This window comes from Paramormyrops kingsleyae, chromosome 25 (assembly GCF_048594095.1).
Source record: "Paramormyrops kingsleyae isolate MSU_618 chromosome 25, PKINGS_0.4, whole genome shotgun sequence".
NCBI lineage: Eukaryota > Metazoa > Chordata > Actinopteri > Osteoglossiformes > Mormyridae > Paramormyrops > Paramormyrops kingsleyae.
Window position 1 is genome coordinate 5,530,862 of NC_132821.1, and position 21,349 is coordinate 5,552,210.

The 21,349-nt window shown below is 47.2% G+C and overlaps 1 long non-coding RNA gene across 1 annotated transcript; it reads right to left on the minus strand.

The window, feature by feature from the left end:
* Positions 1-6,394: 6,394 nt before the first annotated feature.
* Positions 6,395-11,225, minus strand: LOC140582924 (uncharacterized). Its single transcript, XR_011985734.1, has 3 exons — positions 10,956-11,225; positions 7,041-7,586; positions 6,395-6,525 (listed from the first exon to the last, which is right to left on the minus strand). It is a non-coding gene; the product is annotated as an uncharacterized lncRNA (long non-coding RNA).
* Between the last annotated feature and the right edge of the window lie 10,124 nt (positions 11,226-21,349).

The window sequence follows — 21,349 nt, forward strand, 5'->3', positions numbered from 1 at the left end:
CAGGACAGAGGCAGGAAGTGAGTTGCTGTGTCACAGTCCTCTTCTCTCCGCCCCTGAGCCCAAGGGCAGGACAGAGGCAGGAAGTGAGTTGCTGTGTCACAGTCCTCTTCTCTCCGCCCCTGAGCCCCAGGGCAGGACAGAGGCAGGAAGTGAGTTGCTGTGTCACAGTCCTCTTCTCTCCGCCCCTGAGCCCCAGGCCTGATGTCCCTCGGATAATTTCCGATGCTCCAGTGCCGTGTGTGTCAGGCCCTGAAGGGTGTGTGACTTCACCGATGACTGCGGGGACCGGAGCGACGAGACAGACTGCGGTGAGGCCAGACAACCGATAGTGTGTATGTGTGTGTGTGTGTGGGGGGGGGGGGGGAGGGGGGTCCAGGTATACATTACAATGTGGGGACATTTCTGATTAAAAAACTGTTACTTTGACATTGTATGGACAATTTGTTCAGTCCCCACAAGGGAAATTCAATTTTATAGAAATTCCAAAAGTCTTATATTTTGCTTCGTTACTTATGGTTAAGGTTAGGGCTGGGTAGGGGTTAAGGTCTTCATGTTGGGATTAGAGCTTTCCCCATAGAAAAGAATGGAGAGTGCCCACAAAGATATATTTACTATTATTTAGTGACATATTACTGTGTGTGTGTGTGTGTGGAGAGGGGCCTTCCTCAATGCAAAATGCTGATACTTCCTGAAGTAATGGCAGAATTAGGCAGCACCTTCATAGAGACCGGCTCAGTGAACCCCTCCTCTAACGGCGCGACCTCCACGCAGAGCTACAGGGTTACCTGGAGAGGTGCGGCTTCGAGCACGGCCTGTCTACCTGGGGGCCCAGCAGCATGGGGGCCCCCGGGGCCGAGTGGGTGAGGCAGAGAGCCCCGCCCAGCTGGACCCCCCCTCACCTCCGCCCCCACCCCCCCGTGCACCACACCTGAAACTCGGCAGCAGGTAAGAGCTGTTGGAGGACTGTTCCTTCAATAAAACTGCTGAGATCAGAAGCGCGTATTGATGCTTACACACATTTTTATATGGTTCCTCCATCTATATTATTGAAATACAGGCATTTTTTGCATAACATAAGTAATCTGTTCTAAAAACCCTTGTGTAAGTCAAACCTAACATTTTCGCTTTACCATATTTTATCATTCAGGCCAAAAAACAAATAAGGTAAAATTTACTAGTAGTACGTACTGAAGAACACATATGTCACCTTTTTGCATTGATGCTTCTGTAAGCTCAACCTTGGACTCTGTACTCGTACTCTTTATGTGTATTGAGGTGTTGGTGGTCTAGTGGTTAGAATGCTTGCCTCTGGACCAAGGGATTATTGGTTTGAGTCCCACCTCTGGTACCACCATCATTGGGTCCCTGAATAAGACCCTTAACCCCAATTTGCCCCTGGGGGACTGTCTTTCTGTCCAGAAATGGAAGTCGCTCTGGATAAGAGTGTCTGATAAATGTACTGTAAGCCCTGATTTAACAAAGTCTGGTTTAGATAAGTCCAGTGCTGCCTGCCAACACTTAGGCTACGTTCACACTGCCGGCCTTAATGCTCAATTCCGATTTCCTGCTCAGATCAGATTTTTTGTTTGCCTGTCCACATTACTCTTTTTAATGTGGGCAATATCAGATTTCAATGTGAACGGTTCACTAAACTAAACTGGCCCGCATGCACACAAAACAACAAAGACGCAATGACGCACATGCGCAAAAACAACGACGTCACTTTATTGATGCAGGAAGTCAATCTCCAGCATGGTGGTACCGGTGTGTCTGCTCAAAATAAAATCCAGCCCCTCACTGGCCAACTTCTGTGCTCTTCTCCATGTTTGGCACTCTGACGGACAAATATGGTGACTTCCACCTGCGCAGAATTGTGACGAACGTCAATCGAGAGTGACGTAAAAGTCGCATGAATTCCAATTTCGCTGTTCAGACTGAGGTCGCATTGCAAGAAATCAGACCTGTATCCAATTTATGACCACATACTGAAGTGGCCCAAATCGGAATTGAAAAAATCTGATTCCATGTGACTTGTGCTGTTCACATTGTCATGTAAAAATGTGATCTGAGTGACATACGAGCAAAAAATCAGATTTTTGCCACATTTGTCCTGCAGTGTGAACGTAGCCTTACTGTCAGAAATGTAACTTTTTCCTGCAGGTGTAAGGAATCGCAAACCGCTCTCTCTTTAGAGGCCACTATGCGATTCCTGGACGGAGTGACGTGTCAGAAATGGTTTCTTCCACCTTACTGCCCAGCGTAAACTGCACTGTACATCAGCAGTTCCTCCCTCTACATCCTCCTCTACCCACCTAGCCTGTCTGTTTGCTCAGAGAAAAGCCACATGCGCCCCGTTCCTTATCGGGATGTGGTGGTTCGAACCAAGTTCTAAGGAGGTGATCTCTGCTGCCCCCTACAGGTGTGTTTTTCCGACTACAGCCAGAACACTGGGCAGGGCTCCGGAGAGCTGACAGTGAGGCTGAGAAGCATCCTCAGTGCAAGCAGCGACCAGGTGCTGTGGGTCAGAGAGGGGTCACGGGCCTTCTTCTGGGAGTGAGTGGAGGTCACCTTCTCCGCCGCTGTGCACGCCAAGGTGAGAGGACACAGTCCTGCAGGTGGTCTTTCTTGCCCCTTCTCTGCTAGAGCATAGCAGGTCAGTGACTAGCATGGAGAGTGTGATGAATTTCATCAGCATCAGAATGCATCGTGACCTGCTGATTGAAAAGAATTTGCAGCAATTTTAGTCTCAGAAATCAGGAATAGTCCTGTTTGGTATCTGAGCCCTGATCATATAGAATTAAAGAATTATTTAGAAAAAGAAAAATGATAAATATGAGGTTTTTAACTTGGAATGATGTATACTTAATTTTTGTAGACATTTTTCATTTTTGTTTATTGCTACTCATGAATCCTTGTTTTAAGGCAGAAAGAGCATTGTGCTGTTCTTAAGCAGACCTGATTGGCAGAGTAGCAGCTCACAGTACCAGCGCATACTGGGTCAGCATACTGAGGCCAGTCCTGTGCTGTGTGCTGGCAGGTCGTGCTGCGTTACGAGAGACCAGCATGCACTGGAGCTGATGTGGCAATGGACGACGTCTCTTTCTCTCTCCAGTGTGCCCATGATTCCAGGAACAGTGCACTACCCCCAACCAGCTACCCCCACAGCCCCGCCCTCTACATCCCCCTCCGCCACGCCCTGTAAGGTCAGCCCACCAGAACTAGCTGGATCAAAGGTCAAGCCCAATGCCAAGTGCTTGCAAACAGCCCTGCTTCTGGCACTCAGTCAATCACCACAGTGCATCAGATGACTTCTTTGAATCTTGCTTGTGTGTCTGTTGTTCCCATCCCGTCTGCACCCCAGGCAGATGAGTTCTGCTGGCTGTCAGAGGATGTGACCTGTATCCCTACCAGTTCTCAGTGTGATTACACCAAAGACTGCCCTCTAGGGGAAGATGAGCAGAGCTGCAGTGAGACAGACATTGAATCTTAGTGCAAATATATTAAACCCTAAAAACGATTCCTTGACTGCTTTCAACTAGGTGGCCAAGTTGTACACTTCAGTAATAATGTATAAATTACGTCTTCAACATATTAAATGTCTCTCCCAGGACCTTGTACCTTTGAGAACAATCAGTGTGGATGGATGTGAGTAAGAGGGACATCAGGTGGCAGAGACAGAGAGCGACTGTGCCCACAGACCCCGACCATACCACAGGCACAGGTACCTGCCCATCTGACTTTGCTGCAGGGAGAATGTACAGTTCCAGTCAAAAGTTTGGACACACAAACAAATTTATTTTTGTATAGCACATTATCACAACATTACATCGTCTCAAAGCGCTTGACAGCATCCCCACCCAAAGCCCCCAGTGAGTAAGCCATGGGCGACAGTGGCAAGGAAATACTCCCTAGAAGGAAGAAACCTTGGGAGGGCCCATCCTCCAGGGGCCGGCAGGGAGAGTCAAATACAGTTAAATCTGAGACACAAACGGGGAGCAGGGGGGAGATGGCAAGCCGGTGCCAACGCTCCCTCCAATCGCCAGGCAACCAGAAGGTAGAGAGCGGGTCATACAAGGAGGATGACACAGGCAGAACGGTGAGCTGGATGCACGGATGTCATTGCTAGAGGCTAGACATCTTGATTGATTGAGGTCTCCCGGCAGCTCCCCCCAGGAGAAGTAGGGGAAGAAAAATGCAATTAGTCAAAGTAAGGGAGACTATAGGCAGTGCTAAAAGGTAGATGAGTGCAATATGAAATGCAATGCTCCAGCAGATATGGCTATGGCAGCATAAGTAGGAGGGAGAGGCAGGTGGGAATGCAGGCATGGGGAGTCCCTGAAATGTCAGCACTCCAATCCCACAAGTGATTATAAAGCTAGAGCGACAGCACTGTCAATTCAGTTTATCCAAAGCTATGGCACTGATCCCCACCCAGCTCTACACCTCACACTATAGGTATAACTGGGAGTGAGAAGCTAGCTAGAGCTAGAACTAGTGTCCCTATAAGCTAAACTAAACAGGTGTGTTTTTGGTCTAGACTTGAATATTGAGAGTGAGCCTGAAACCCCCACATCCGGTGGAAGACACAGCTGAGGAGCTCTATAGGAGAAAGCTCTGCAGCCTGCCGTAGCTCTTTCTACCCTAGGTACTAACAGATATCCCGCACCTTGAGAACGAAGCAAGCGCGGGGGGTTGTATGTGGTCAGCAGATCACTAAGGTATTCTGGTGCAAGGCCATACAGTGCTTTATAGGTTAATAGCAGTATTTTATAGTCAATCCGAGGCTTATCTGGTAAAAAATGAAGGGAGGATAAGACTGGTGTGATGTGATCAAATTTTTTAGTGTTTGTGAGAACTCTGGCACACAAAGCTGCCTACAAAGGAGAGTAACAGTGTCGTATCACAGGACTTGGCCACCTGACCTAAAGAAAATAGAAAAGGTTTTTGAATTTAACCAGAGAGTGAAGGAAAAGCGGCCAATGAGTGTTCAGCATATATGTGGGACCTCCATCAGGACAGCTGGAAAAAAGTGTAATACTTTTTTTGGTCAGTATATAATATATATAATACATATAATGTATGCTATTTCAAAGATTTGATGTCTTTATAATTATTCTAAAATGTAGAGAATAGTACAAATGCTCTCTCCTCAGGCTCCTACATGAGTGCTGTCCAAGGAAAATGCAACATTGCCCAAAGCAAATCCGGGGCAATGCCCGTCTGCTGAGTCCAAGGCTTCCCCCGTCTAGCCCCTACTGCAGATGATGTAAAAAAGGCCAATAGGATGTTGGGGTACATCTCCAGGTGTGTGGAGTTTAAGTCAAGGGAGGTAATGCTAAGATTATACAATTCCTTGGTGAGACCTCACCTAGAATATTGTGTACAGGTTTGGTCACCATATCTTAAAAAGGACATAGCGGCCTTAGAAAAGGTGCAGCGTAGGGCCACAAGAATGATTCCTGGTATTAGAGGAATGTCATACGAGGAAAGGTTATTTGAGCTAAATCTGTTCAGCCTCAAGCAAAGGAGACTGAGGGGGGACATGATCCAGGTCTATAAGATTCTAACAGGTTTGGATGCTGTTCAACCGAATAGTTACTTCAGCATTAGTTCAAATACAAGAACTCGTGGCCATAGGTGGAAATTAGCGGGAGAACATTTCAAACTGGATTTAAGGAAGCACTTCTTTACACAGCGTGTAGTCAGAGTATGGAATAGTCTTCCTGATAACGTAGTGCAAGCTGAATCCTTGGGTTCCTTTAAATCAGAGCTAGATAAGATTTTAACAACTCTGAGCTATTAGTTAAGTTCTCCCCAAGCGAGCTCGATGGGCCGAATGGCCTCCTCTCGTTTGTATAGTTCTTATGTTCTTATGTTCTTATGTTAGTTAACATGTGCAGACAAACTCCACAGTGACGGTAACAGTGTAACATGCCTTGGGGTTGACAGATGGGTGTCAGCAACATCCAAAAAATGGAACTTCTAACCACCGATCAGGTAGGTGGGGCATGACCGCCGTAGGTTTCCCTTATGGTGACCCCTGGTGGAAGGGCTGGCCTGTATGTCTTCCTGTTGGAGGCTGGTGCCAAATCGGGGACGGAGCGCTCAATGGGTTCCAGAGATCCTCAATGTGCGCTCCATGCCTCAGCCATACAAAGTGAGCCAGTGAGGACCCGCCCCTTCATCTCATTGGCCAGAGTTTAATAGAAAAAAGCCAACCTCTCTGCCTGGCTAGGTTTGCATGTGCATGTTAATTATGTCAAATACAGGGAATTCATTGGCGACGTCAGTGTGCCACAATTATCATAGTTCAGTCTCACGCCCTCCCCCCATTACATACATATTAAAGATCCTCCTCCTGACTGCTGGCTGCCCCCCCCCCCCCTTGCAGATTGTCTTCAACAGCTCCCTCGTGTTGACGTTCAACATTACGTCTCTGAGCATTACTCTGGATGACATCTCCTTCCACAACTGCGAGGCATCCTACCAGCCACCAGGTGGCACCATCGTCCCATACCTAGTGCTCTGAGAAATGGGAGTGTGAAGGATGAAAGAGCTCAAGGGAAAAACATTTTTAATTTGAATTCTGATTTTGATTTGACAGGAAGCAGAAGTTAGCACCCTCACATATGTCCTGTCATCTTAGGGCTCTCACTGGCCTCTGTAAGGACCAGCAGGTCTTAATAGAGTGGCGTGTATAATGTGAGGGGTATGAGCAGAACATAATGTCCTCTGCAGAGGACAAAAATGAATTACCAGAAAGCAATGCCAGGGAACCACATACACCCACACGCATGCACATGTAGGGTAAACATCCTTATGGGGACCGCTCATTCATTTCAATGGGAAAAATGCTAACGCTATGACAACCTTAAGTCATGGCTTTTTATAAAATACAGTTTCCCCAAAAGTAAAAAAAAAAAAAAAACTGGCATTTATCACGATTGTGGGGGCATTTGGTCCCCACAAGGTAAGGTATACCTGAGCCACATAAACACACACACACACACAGGGTAATTCAGAGGTACCAGTTCACCTACCTGCATGTCTTTTGGACTGTGAGAGGAATGCAGTGCAAACCCAGTGAGTCCATGAAGACTGGACTCCCACCCAGCTGGTGTTACCCACTGAGCTGCTGCAGTAATAAGGAGCCACTGTGTCCTGAGTGTAGCTCGTCAAGGACCAACTTCCTCAGCCTTTGTGGAATGATGACACGCATTCCCCAGAGCAAACATCCTGCTACTACCGTCAACTCCTTCCCCCTCACTAGGTATGGTCGCAGATCAGATACAACATCCGTGGTGCAATGGACATCTCCCCGCATCATCCTGTCAAGCACCTGTGACAGAATTTGGTCAAGTCGAGTTTCTCTCTTGAGCTGGTGGGCAGTAACAGGAGCATCTTCCACCATCCTGAAGTAAAATATATCCTGCTGACTGACAGCTCTAGATGAATGTCCAGACAGTGGAAGTCGAGACAACCCGTCAGCATTGGCATGTGCCTCAGATCGTCGATATTTGATGTCATAGCTCAAGATGAGTGCCCAGCGTTGCAGTCTACTTGCAGCTAGTGATGGTACTGTATACCTGTGTGGGGGCCAAAGATGGATGTTAAAGGTCTGTGGTCAGTTAACAAAACAAACCTCCGTCCAAATAGATACTGGTGAAATTTCTTAATTACAAATACTATATTCAGGGCATTGTAGGGGAACCGTCCACTGGCCCAATGGCGGAATCCAATTGGACAGCCGAAGGCTTGAAATGCGTGTGGATCCTTCCGAGCGCTTCTGTAAAGTTACTTACCCGTTGTAGGTAAAGACCGAATTATATCTGACTCCAATTTAATTAAAGATCTTTATTGGCAATTTTAGTCATGACATTTCTGTTATTTAGATTACTTCTGGGCTGTGCCTTCTATTGCTGACCTCTCACTAATCCCGGACGATGGGGCGCATCGGATTCGCCTCGGCCGATAAGGCGATCCGTGGATCTGCTATGTAGGTTTAGAAGTTGGACAACCACTACAATGTAATACAGTGCCAGCCTAGATACCCGTCATGACCCGGCGGCCCTTAACACCCCAGAGGCTCAGCTGACCATTGCCGAATCTGAGCTAGTGAGGGCCACAGAGGTTAAGCCGATGTCTGCCGTAACTCAGCGTGTGCACGCCTCAGAGGCTGGGCCGGATTTGGTGCCATAACTCAGCGTGTGCATACCTCAGAGGCTGGGCCGGTCTATTACCGTAACCCAGCGTGTGCGCACCTCAGAGGCTGAGCCGGACTTGGTGCCGTAACTCAGCTTGTGCGCGCCTCAGAGGCTGGGCCGGACCTGCCGTAACCCAGCTTGTGCGCACCTCAGAGGCTGAGCCGGCATTCACCGTAACTCAACTTGGGCAGCCGCATCGGGTCTCGGAGAAACGGGGTCGAGTCAGAGGCTGCAAGAGAGTGTTAGAATTACCCCAGTCCCTGAGGAACATGCAGAGGTTCAGCAAAGTCAGACAGCCAAGAAGTAATCAAACACAGGTTATTCACAAAATCTACATTACACCAATTTAACCAAATATAGCATTCCAATAATTTTAACATGTGGCCACAATTCCTAAACTATATAATCCAATTAACAGTATATAGCAATTCCATATCTCAGCTGAGTGGACACATAGTAACTGCAGAAAATATCTGATTGCAGATGAAGATTCATACAGCACTATATGGGAGCTCTGATTACAGAGTGACTCTCCGTGCTACTCTGGAGCTCTTCCTTAAGTATTCCAAACCAAGTGACAGACTGTATCAAAGGTTGTGATTGATTATTTTAGGGCCTGCTCTGATCTTGTGTGTGTGTCCTGGAGAACTGTTGATCTTATCAATTCTCAGGTCCTCAGCCAATCAAATTGCTTTAGGAGGAATGTGACAATTCCTTTGTTCTACCAGGTGATAAGATCCTCCACTTTGGTGGGTTTAGTCTTATTTTCTATATTTCTCTTATGTGAAAACGTGCCGTTTTAAGGTTGAGAGTATTATGCCCATCGTACTGTGACCATACATGGGTGTATGTGTATGTGTCCCTAATGCATACCTCCTGTGTAAGTGTGAGTTAGTGAATGTAGGATGCATCTGTGTCTTGACGCAGCCAGGCCTTATCACTGGAATTTGACTGCGGGGTTCTGGCCGCCCAGTGGGGGTGAGGTGTCCCTTTTGATGTGGTGATCAGGTGATTTGGGTCCAGTCTTGTCGGAGCCGGTGGACCTTTGCTTCAGGACACTGAGTGGAGCATTACAGGCTTGCCAGAGCTCAGACCGACGGGGCCTGCAAGGCCTCCAGCCTTACAGCATCTTTTTCTATTTGGGGGTATTTGGCTTCCACACAGCTCAAAGTTTTTGAGGCGAATGCCACAGGCCTGTCCTCACCGGAGAGCATTATGTGTGACAATAATAGTGCATTTGCAAATATGCCTGGCTCAAGTCAATTTTACTGAATTTCTTTCCTCCAGATAACCAAGCGAAGAGATCTTCAATTACTGGAAGTGGGTATTGCTCAGCAATGAGAGCGGGGTTAATAGTGACCTTGAAGTCGCCACACAGCCGCACCAAACCATCACGCTTAATGACAGGCACCACTGGGGTTGCCCAGTCGCTGCAAGACACTGGGCTGAGTACTCCCATGCCAACCAAGCGCTCAATTTCAGCTTCAACTTTGGGCCTTAATGCATAAGGAACATTTCTCGCTTTCAGAAACTTTGGTTGGCTGTCGGATTTCACTGAAAGCTTCACTGTGATCTCCTTCATGCTGCCCAACTCATCCTTAAAAACATCAGCATGCTTCTCTATAACACCAGCCAACCATTGCTCTCCCACAGAAATGGCATGCACCCTTGTCCAGTCCAGCCGAAACTTTTCCAACCATGGTCTACCCCACAGGGATGGAAAACTGCCTTCAGTCACATAGGCAGGTAGTGTTGCTTTCTGTCCATTTAGCTCAACATGAACAGTCAATTTTCCCAGCATGGGCACTGTTTCACCAGTATAAGTTTTCAATTTAACATCGACCGGTGCTACTGGGAGGTGCTTTAGATGCTCTTGGAATACAGTCTGTGAGATTAATGAAACTGCAGCTCCTGTATCCACATCCATTCTGATTGGTCGTCCTTCTAGGAGTGGCGTGACATAGTAAGCTGGAGATTTGCCTTCTACTCTGAGCACTTTAACTGGAAATTCTTCATCAGACTCTGTCCCACTGCTTAGCAGTGTGCTCTCATTTACTGCATGAATATTGTTTTTCTTTAGCTTCCACGGCTTCCCAGATTTTAATTTTTCTGAGCTTGTAACTGTGTGTTCTCTATAACTTTTACAAACTCTTTCAATATGCCCCTTTTTCCCCACATTTCCTGCAGGTTAGGTCTTTACACCAGCACTCCAATGGACAGTGTCCAAACCTGCCACAACGAAAACAGCTCTGCTTCTCTTTCCCAGATACAGCATCCACCCGATGGACACGGGCGGCAGCTCCTAGTTGCTGAGCCTCTTTCGCCGCTAATTACATTGACACGGAAATTTCTATTGCTTTTTGGAGTGTCAAATTCGCTTCGCTAAGTAAGAGCTTTTGTATTGCTTCACTACGCAAGCCACACACCAATCTATCCCGGATCGTGTCATTCAAAGCTGCATCGAACTCACAGTGTTCAGTTAACTGTTTTAACACAGCTACATATTGCTCAATGGATTCTCCGTCTTCTTGATTGCGTTTGTGAAATCTGAAACATTCGGCGATAACTAGTGGTTTAGGGGCAAAATGTTTTACCAGCGTCTTCACTATTTCACCATAACTTTTACTGCCAGGGTTTACCAGTTGAAGGAAGCTTCTGAGCAGCCCGTAGGTTTTAGCACCTATCACACTAAGAAAAGTTGCTACTCTCTTTTCTTCAGTAACACCATTAGCCAACACAAAAAATTCAAACCTCTCTGTGTAGGAGGTCCACTGTTCGGCCATCTCATCAAACTCCCCGAAGGCACCCGTCAGTGAGTTCGCCATGTCGCCCCCCCCTTTTTTTAAAAAATAAATAAAACCTTTTTCTTCTTTTTCTTTTTGCACCACGACGTGTGTGTCCTCCCCTCGGAAGTATAGCCACGCAGGTCCGTCAAACCTCGTCGCCAGTTCTTTGTTGTGTATGGCCACTAAGAAAGAGATACACGGACTCAGAGGTGCCATTCCTACTGCTCCCTTTAATGCAATTGCAGTAGGCAGAAAAAACAGTACAACTTCCCGCATGCTCTGCACATACAGATCTCACCGGTATATACAAACTACATTACCCATAAAGCAATGGTAACTAATACGGTGGCTTCACCAGCCCGTAATACATAACACTACTGGGGGGTATTCCAGAAAGCTTGGTTAACTTACCATTTGGTAAATCTTAACCTCTGGGTTGATATACCCCAAACCCGCATACCATGAGTATGTCGGTTCCAAAACACCTGAGAAGAGTATGTTCAATCAACCTCCTATTGGTTACCCAGAGTTAATGCGCGTGCACCGTGCATACATAAAGACGTTTTCAATTTCACGAGTCAAAATGGAAAATCAAAGTGAAAAAAAGAGAGCGGCATACTTCACAGAGGCGGAGTTAGACGTTTTAATGCACGCATATGAGGAATTCAAGCCAATAATAATGAATAAAAGCAATACGGCTACATCGGCTAAAGAAAGAGAGTTGGCTTGGCAAAAAATAACGATTTAGTATATTCTTTCTGTCATGTAGCTAACAGAAAAAAGGCTGAAGCCCGTCTAACTGGCGGGGGCCCACCACCACCTCCCCTCACCCCATCTGAGGGCAACCAGTGGTAACCAGCATTGTACTGTCCTGTAATGATTACCTATAGTTAGTAATGAGTAAAAAGTAATGAGTTTGATGATTTTAACAAGGCAAAAAATTAAGGATACAAAATCAAGTTACCTGCACATTGATACTATGAATAGATTTCCTATTAACATAGTCTCCCTCATTTATTGAAGGAGCTTTAATAGGAATGTAGGTGTCATCAATGCACCCAATTATGAATGAATGAATGCCTTTTATTTTCACTATACATGTATTACATTTATTCCAAATTACATTTGGAAACCCTGAAATAGAAAGTCATATATGGAAGTATCAAGTGTGTGTGCGTGCAGGATGAATACATGTATAGATATAAATAGCATGACTACATATTAAATATGCATCATAGATTTTACTACAAAGGACAAACCTACCACTCTGTGGAATTCCTCTTTAATAACACGCAGAGCTTTATGGACAGGGAACTGTACAAACGTGTGTAAGAAGCGTTAAGTACCAGACATACTGTGCGAACGGCTCTACACACAGTTGCCTTTCCCACATGCTCTGCATCACCCATATTGTACAAAAAATGCCCTGACGCAAAAAACCGAAGTGCTATGTACAGAATGTTTTCTGTGCTAAGCGCAGACCCGCGGTTTGGGTTTGTGACATTTGCAATATGCGGTTTCAAGAGATGTTAAGTAAATTAACGATTCTTTTGAAAACTGATAACGTTTTTTCAAATAATCATTAGGAAATGAAAAGACATCAATACGCGGTCTTATAACTCTCTCCCGGCGAAAAAAACCTTGTATAATTTGTGCCTCCAAGTCCACAGGATCGTCATCAAAAGGGCACGCCATGCTCAGTAACCTTCTGCAACAAACTGACCCTGGAACATAACCTGCTCAGTAGCAGGTTATCTTCAGAGAGTAAGCTGCTATGGTTACGTACATACCCAGAAAGTTAACCTACGTTTTTGGAACCGAAAGATGAGGTTATCCACTAACTTACCCTTAAACTTACCCGGGTATGTCACATAACCTGCTTTCTGGAATACCCCCCTGGTCTACATCACAGATGTATGAATATAAAACGCAATCAAAACAGCATTCCAGTATTGTTTCTTTTGATGTTACTGGATCCCTCGTCAAAAAACTAAAGCGTCCACAAGGCGTATCTGGACACATTTTTTTGTATCAAGGTGTGTTAATACCTGGAAGCAAAGAAGCAGCCATGAAAGTCCCTGTTGTTCAGATGCTATCTGAAAAACATGACATCAATGCCATAACATCTTGGCTAACAGAATGGAAATGTGCAGGTGCACAATAATGGTTCCATTCTTCAAAACATTCAACATCACTGCTAGTTCTGCTACTTTGGAGGCAGAATTTAATAATTTAAAGCACTCTGTCCTCAAACATGAAACCTTGCCAATGCGTATAGATAAGTTTGTCATGCACCACTTATCATTCCTAGAAGGACACATGAGAATATCAGTTGCAAGGGATGTGGTTTCCCAGATTTCCCCACCAAAAATCTGTGATGACACTGTCAAAGCTGATTCAGAAAGTCAGGAGCCAATTTATCCACCTCAAGACAAGGTTGTGGAAAACTGGTGAGAACTTGCTGTTCCACCAAAAAAGCAAAGAGGGACATACCTCTCCCCATGTACAGAATGGCTACATGCAGACACATCTGTCACAACGAAAAAAACAAAATTAGGTTTTATCAGGAATAGAAATGTCAGAGACCTGCAACCTGTAAATGTGTGTGGACACAGAATGAATGTCAAAAATACCTGTGCTTTTGATGCATTTTGTCAGTGCCTCTGCACTGCCTTTTGTAACAGTATGTCCTACAGTACGTATGTCATTCAAGAAGCAAGCAATGTGGAGATTTTTCAACTGATGAAAACCATGGGAGAAAAGGGTGTACAAAAAGACATCTACATGCTGAGAGGTAAAATACTAAGGGACATATTTGGAGCTCAACAAATTAAAGGAGGACTTCAGCTGCTTAGTGCAGAGTGCAACATTTCTGCTATTATTTCAAATGCACTATTAGTAGTGCCCAGCATAGCATTGGCTAAGAACAAATGTTCCTCAAAAACATGCTCACGCTATGTTGGTGCTTCACGCAGCACTGCATTTGTATCCACTGACCAAAACACACTCAGGACAAGAGGAGTGTCAGCGCTACAACAAGCAGTTGATAGACAGATTGATTTAGGTCCTTCAAAATGTCTGTCACATGTCCATGATGTGCAGCATACTCCTGAGGAAATGCAGTTTCGGAGTCTGGCCGGCTGGTGAAACACAACCCAGAGTTTCAGATGCAACATTTCAAGCACAGCTCTCAGAATTTCCACAGGACCTTGAATTAAAAGGGAACAGATTCCTTTGCACAGGAGCAGAACAACACCAGCCACTCAGGTTAGGGATTGTGGTTGAGACTGACGCGCGTTATGTAAATCAGGACACAGTTTCTCTCTCTCTCTCTCTGTCTGTCTCTCTCTCGAGAAGGGTCCAGCTGCAGACGCCTGTAGAGTGGAGCTCCACCGGAAATACGTCACCTCCACAGGAAATACGTGATTTTAAGGGGCGTAAAGTGGAGCTCCACAGGAAACACGTGACCAAACTGTGTGTTACAGCGGAATTTCAGTTGTAAAATTCTCCAAAATTATGTTTTTGTTCATTTATACGCTAGAGAAACTATATATACACCCCTCCTGGAGCCGACACCTTATCGTGGTGGAGGGGTTTGCGTGTTCCAGTGATCCCAGGAGCTAAGTTGCCCGGGGCTTTATGCCCCTGGTAGGGTCACCCAAGGCAAACAGGTCCGGGGTGAGGAACCAGACAAAGTTCGGCTCAAAAGACCCCATATGATGAAAAAAATTATGGAAACACGTTTTCCCTTGCCCGGACGCGGGTCACCGGGGCCCCCCCCTGGAGCCAGGCCTGGGGTTGGGGCCTGATGGCGAGCGCCTGGTGGCCAGGCCTATACCCATGGGGCCTGGTCGGGCACAGCCCGAACAAGGCACGTGGGTCCCCCTTCCAATGGGCTCACCACCCGTAGGAGGGGCCATAGGGGTCGGGTGCATTGCGAGCTGGGCAGTGGCCAAAGGCGGGGACCTTGGCGGTCCGATCCTCGGCTGCAGAAGCTAGCTCTTGGGACATGGAATGTCACCTCTCTGATGGGGAAGGAGCCTGAGCTGGTGCGCGAGGTTGTGAAATTCTGGCTAGATATAGTCGGGCTCACCTCGACGCACGGCTTTGGCTCTGGAACCAGTCTCCTTGAAGGGGGTTGGACCCTTTTCCACTCTGGAGTTGCCTGCGGGGAGAGGCGCCGAGCGGGGGTGGGCATACTTATTGCCCCCTGGCTGGGCGCCTGTACATTGGGGTTTACCGCGGTGGACAAGAGGGTAGCCTCCCTTCGCCTTCGGGTGGGGGGACGGGTTCTGACTGTTGTTTGCGCTTATGCGCCGAGCGGCAGTTCAGAGTACCCACCCTTTTTAGAGTCTCTGGAAGGGGTGTTGGAGAGCATTCCTTCTGGGGACTCTCTTGTTCTGCTAGGGGACTTCAATGCTCACGTGGGCAATGACAGTGAGACCTGGAGTGGCGTGATTGGGAGGAACGGCCCCCCCGATCTGAACCCGAGTGGTGTTCTGTTGTTGGACTTCTGTGCTCGCCACGGATTGTCCATAATGAACACCATGTTCAGGCATAAGGGTGTTCATATGTGCACTTGGCACCAGGACACCCTAGGCCGCAGTTCGATGATCGACTTTGTAGTCGTGTCATCGGACTTGCGGCCGCATGTCTTGGACACTCGGGTGAAGAGAGGGGCGGAGCTGTCAACTGATCACTACCTGGTGGTGGGTTGGCTCCGCTGGTGGGGGAGGAAGCCGGCCAGGCCTGGCAGGCCCAAGCGTATAGTGAGGACTGCTGGGAACTGGCTGAATCCCCTGTCAGGAGGAGTTTCAACTCCTACCTCCGGCAGAACTTTTCCCATGTCCCGGGGGAGGCGGGGGACATTGAGTCCGAATGGGCCATGTTCCGTGCCTCCATTGTGGAGCCGGCTGACCGGAGCTGTGGCCGTAAGGTAGTCGGTGCCTGTCGCGGCGGCAATCCGCGAACCCGCTGGTGGACACCAGTGGTGAGGGATGCCGTCAAGCTGAAGAAGGAGTCCTATCAGGCCTATTTAGCCTGTGGGACTCCAGAGGCAGCTGACGGGTACCGGCAGGCCAAGCGGGATGCGGCTTCGGCGGTCGCTGAGGCAAAAACTCGGGTTTGGGAGGAGTTTGGTGAGGCCATGGAAAACGACTTCCGGACGGCTTCGAGGCGATTCTGGTCCACCATCCGGCGGCTCCGGGTGGGAAAGCGGTGCAACATCAACACTGTTTATGGTGGGGATGGGGTGCTGCTGACCTCAACCCGGGACGTTTTGGGTCGGTGGAAGGAATACTTCGAAGACCTCCTCAATCCCACCGACACGCCTTCCGATGTGGAAGCAGAGTATGGGGACTTGGGTGTGGACTCCCCTATCTCGGGGGCGGAGGTCGCTGAGGTGGTTAAAAAGCTCCTCGGTGGCCGAGCCCCGGGGGTGGATGAGATCCGCCCAGAGTTCCTGAAGGTTCTGGATGCTGTAGGGCTGTCTTGGCTGACACGCATCTGCAGCATCGCGTGGACATCGGGGGCAGTGCCTCTGGACTGGCAGACCGGGGTGGTGGTCCCCCTCTTCAAGAAGGGGGACCAGAGGGTGTGCTCCAACTATAGGGGGATCACACTCCTCAGCCTCCCTGGTAAGGTCTATTCGGGGGTTCTGGAGAGGAGGGTCCGCCGGATTGTCGAACCTCGGATTCAGGAGGAGCAGTGTGGTTTTCGCCCCGGCCGTGGAACAGTGGACCAGCTCTATACTCTCCGCAGGGTTCTGGAGGGTTCATGGGAGTTTGCCCAACCAGTCTACATGTGTTTTGTGGACTTGGAGAAGGCATTCGACCGTGTCCCTCGGGCAGTCCTGTGGGGGGTGCTCCGGGAGTATGGGGTGCCGGGCTTCCTTTTAAGGGCTGTTCGGTCCCTGTATGACCGGTGCCAGAGTCTGGTCCGCATGAGCGGCAATAAGTCGGACTTGTTTCCGGTGAGGGTTGGACTCCGTCAGGGCTGTCCTTTGTCACCGATTCTGTTCATAACTTTTATGGACAGAATTTCTAGGCGCAGCCAGGGCGTTGAGGGTGTCCGGTTTGGTGACCTCAGGATTAGGTCTCTGCTTTTTGCAGATGATGTGGTCCTGTTGGCTTCATCAGACCGTGACCTTCGGCTCTCGCTGGGACAGTTCGCAGCCGAGTGTGAAGCGGCTGGGATGAGAATCAGCACCTCCAAATCCGAGACCATGGTCCTCAGCCGGAAAAGGGTAGAATGCTCTCTCCGGGTCGGGGATGGGATCCTTCCCCAAGTGGAGGAGTTTAAGTATCTCGGGGTCTTGTTCACGAGTGGGGGGACGATGGAGCGGGAGGTCGACAGGCGGATCGGTGCGGCGTCCGCAGTGATGCGGGCGCTGCATCGGTCTGTCATGGTGAAGAAGGAGCTGAGCCAAAAGGCGAAGCTCTCGATTTACCAGTCGATCTACGTTCCTACCCTCACCTATGGTCACGAGCTGTGGGTAGTGACCGAAAGAACGAGATCGCGAGTGCAAGCGGCCGAAATGAGTTTCCTCTGCAGGGTGGCTGGGCTCTCCCTTAGAGATAGGGTGAGGAGCTCGGTCATTCGGGAGGGACTCAGAGTAGAGCCGCTGCTCCTCCGCATTGAGAGGAGTCAGATGAGGTGGCTCGGGCATCTGATTAGGATGCCTCCTGGGCGCCTCCCTGGTGAGGTGTTCCGGGCATGTCCCACTGGGAGGAGGCCCCGGGGAAGACCCAGGACACGCTGGAGGGACTATGTCTCTCGGCTGGCCTGGGAACGCCTCGGGATTCCCCCAGAGGAGCTGGATGAAGTGGCCGGGGAGAGGGAAGTCTGGGTTTCCCTGCTGAGACTGCTGCCCCCGCGACCCGACCTCGGATAAGCGGGAGAAAATGGATGGATGGATGGATGGATATATATATATATACACACACATATATATATATATTAGGGATGGCACGGTTCATGAAAAAAAACCGAACCGTTCGGTTCGCTTGTCTCGGTTCGGAGCATGCATGCGTCGCACGGTTCGACGGTTCATGACATGCGCAATGTAGCCTCGTGCCCCGTATGTGACGTCAGTGTGTTTCCCTTTCGCGCGAAAGAATAGGCTATATGCACAGAGCGGTGTGACGTAGTTCCGGTAAAAGTTCAGCCAGCTAAGTAATTTCCGGTAGCCTTTCGTTTGCTGCGTTTAGCTCTGGTTTTCGGCGTTACCACCCTGTCTCTGAAGAAAACGTTTAAATTTCAGCCAACCGATAGCACAACATCTGAACACTGTTGTGCGCCTTTGTTGTGTGACTTTAATGTGCGGTTAGGCACTTTGTTAAAGAAAATTAAGTTATCTGTGACAAAGCTCTCCAGTGAGTGTCATGCCCCGATCGTCCGCTCCTTCCGTGTGCCACGCCCCCTCGTTAACCCTGTGTGGATTCCCCGTGTTTACCAGCTGTTCCTGATTGTTGTCAAATTTGTCATTACTCCATTGTATTTAGTCCGCGTTTCCGTTTCTTTCTCCAGTCCGGTCATTATATTGTAATTCTGCTTTACCGCTTGTCTGTGTTCCGTTTGCTCATTAAATCCTAGGTCTCCTCGCCTCTGCTTCCCCGGTCAGCGTTGTAACAGTGAGCCTGCTTCCATGCTGCAATGTGAACATTTGCCATGTTCCTAAAAATTCTGTTTATTGCACAGTGTCTCACCACACAGACCTACAGGCTATTGCCAGATGATCATACTAGACATATCAACTGGACATATTTTGCACTATTACAGATTGATGTCTTGTATATACACAGAAACTGATTTTATCGATTACTCAAGAACATTCAATATAATTAATACCAATTTTTTCACGTTATATATATATATATATATATAAGGAATAATTGACGACGGGCCGTTGAATTATTAGAAAATTAATGCACACCCGAGGTGGTAATGCGGCCACGACGCGAAGCGGAGTGGCCGTTACACCTCGGGTGTGCATTATTTTTCTAATAATTCAACGGTCCGGAGTCAATTATTCCGCTTATACTACGGTTGCCACACCTCAAGACATCGATCAGATGATATATTTCAAGGGATTCGTCCGGTTTTTCTACTTAAATCGCTATTGTGAGTAGGATTATTTCTTCCGCATCTCATCCAACGACTCTTTTGCTAGTTCCAAAACGTCATTAGCTGTTGTTTTTTTGGTGTTTTCTTCGTGTTTTTCTCCCTCGAGTATGTCTAGCTGTTCTTCGCTTATCGTTTTATGTCTTTTGTTGTTGCTGGCTGCCTTTGATGTCCGCTTCCGTTTATGTTGTTTTTCATCTGGACTGTCTAATACTGCTGCAGCCCAGTTGTTGAAAGTTTCATATTCACCGTAAATATTAAAATTTGCTTTCGGAAAATCGTCTGTCATGTTGTTGTTTTTGTTAGTCCTGTGTGCTGTATAGGTACTGTATGCTAATTTCCGTTATTAAAGTTAACTATGCGAAGTGATATGGAACTGTAATACGGTCAAGAGAGCTGCCTGGAACTACGTTCGCCGTGCGTTTCCCTGAAAATAATTGCACACCTCAGAACGTTCGTGAGCCAATCAGATTCAAGCATTCAACGGTCCCGTAGTATAAATATATATATATAACGAACCGAATCAGGCTTAATCAAGATAGGTGATCTATCATTTTAACGATCCCCAATTAACCTCGTGGACCGGACAAATACAAAACGAATGATTAAACATTACATGCGTCTCTTTTTGTATGTTTTCTAAATAAGACCGCGTGCCCATACCAAACTGTAATAGCGATTAAAGCGATCTATTCTTTTAGTATTTATGTTAAGGCAAGACTTTTATTTTATTACTGTTCTGGGATTAATAATGTTTAATAATTTTAATAATGTGCTTTAAGTCAAGTCAAATTCAGTTTATGCATGATTACATGATCAGTGGCGTGCACAGACATTTTGGGGGGCAAGTGCTCCAGGGGGAAAAAAGGGCACTTTTTGCATATGTGGAAAACCTTTTCTTTTTATAATAAAAAAAACGCACAGGTTAAATGCAATTTGACTTTTATTTCAAAACATTCTCTAAAAATAGACCAAAATGTATGAGAACGAATAAGACTGACTGTGGTCATTACAAGAACAGGGCAGAATGGTCGTTTTCACAGGCAATTGGGAACTGCCTATTTTTCCTTTAGCAAATTAATGTGTTAATGTTGCCAATATGTTACACCAAAAAAAATTAACATGTCTAACCAGTGCTTCTCAAAACTTTTAACATGCACCCCCAACACCGTACCCTTCAAACTACCAATAACAACGTCACTGTTCTGTCACAATCAGGTCACAACACAGTGCGTAAATGTCTGCGAGCATCGCTGAGTCAGTAACAACCAGTTAGGCTAAAGACTGCATCTTTAGACAGTTGGACGGTGTTCTAACTTTCTCACAGGAGACACCTACTAAAGACAGTCAAAGACATTAATTTCAATCTTACCAAAGTAGGACAGTAGTTGACGTTAGTTATGGAAAGGCTAATCCACAAAAACGGAGAAACGTCCATAATTCTATTATTCATAATCATGTCAAGGTTTTAGGTTTTTCTGCAGTTCCATCTCTAAAAAGTGTGATGTCTTCCCGTCACTGACTTCAGTTTGAAAACTTTGTATTTATTCACAGATTTCCGTGAGATCATCCTAAAATTTGTAACGAAAAATGGGCTCAAAAGAGCCCTCTGCCTAACGGCATGTAGCCTATAGCATAACGTGATATTTTCAATAGTGTATGCAAAAAGGTCGGAATTGATGGAGAGTGGGGTTGCCTAAATGGTTTAGGTTACATTTTAAATGTGTCGTTTTTTTGTTTATCCATATGGATGGATGGAGGGGGCAAGCTGGCAAAGTTTGTCATGTGCAGTTTCTGACAGGCTACTTCACAACAAAACAATTGCAGGTTGGTCTTAGAGGGCAAACAGAATAATTTCACTCGATTCATGGGTTACCTGACTGGTTGGGAAGGGAAAGAGCTGCCGTGTTGTCCGCCGTGGCTCCCAGTCGCTATAGTTAGCCTACTATGCCTACTCCAAGTAGTCCTATGTCATGCCGCTGCTACACGCCTCACAACAAATGAACTGCAAGCGTGTTCACGTGACACGGTGACAGTGAAAAAGCGACAGGGTTCGGGTGTCTTTGAAGAAGGGGCACAAATCAAGCCATTATTTTCACACCTTTTTAAATCGCGCAGCTTTAAAAAAAAAAAAAATCACGTCTTTCAAAAGGGCACTTTTTTGGACTGAGAGCAAAAGGGCAAGTGCTTCAGCACCACCTCGTCTCTATCTGTGCACGCCAGTGTACATGATGTAAC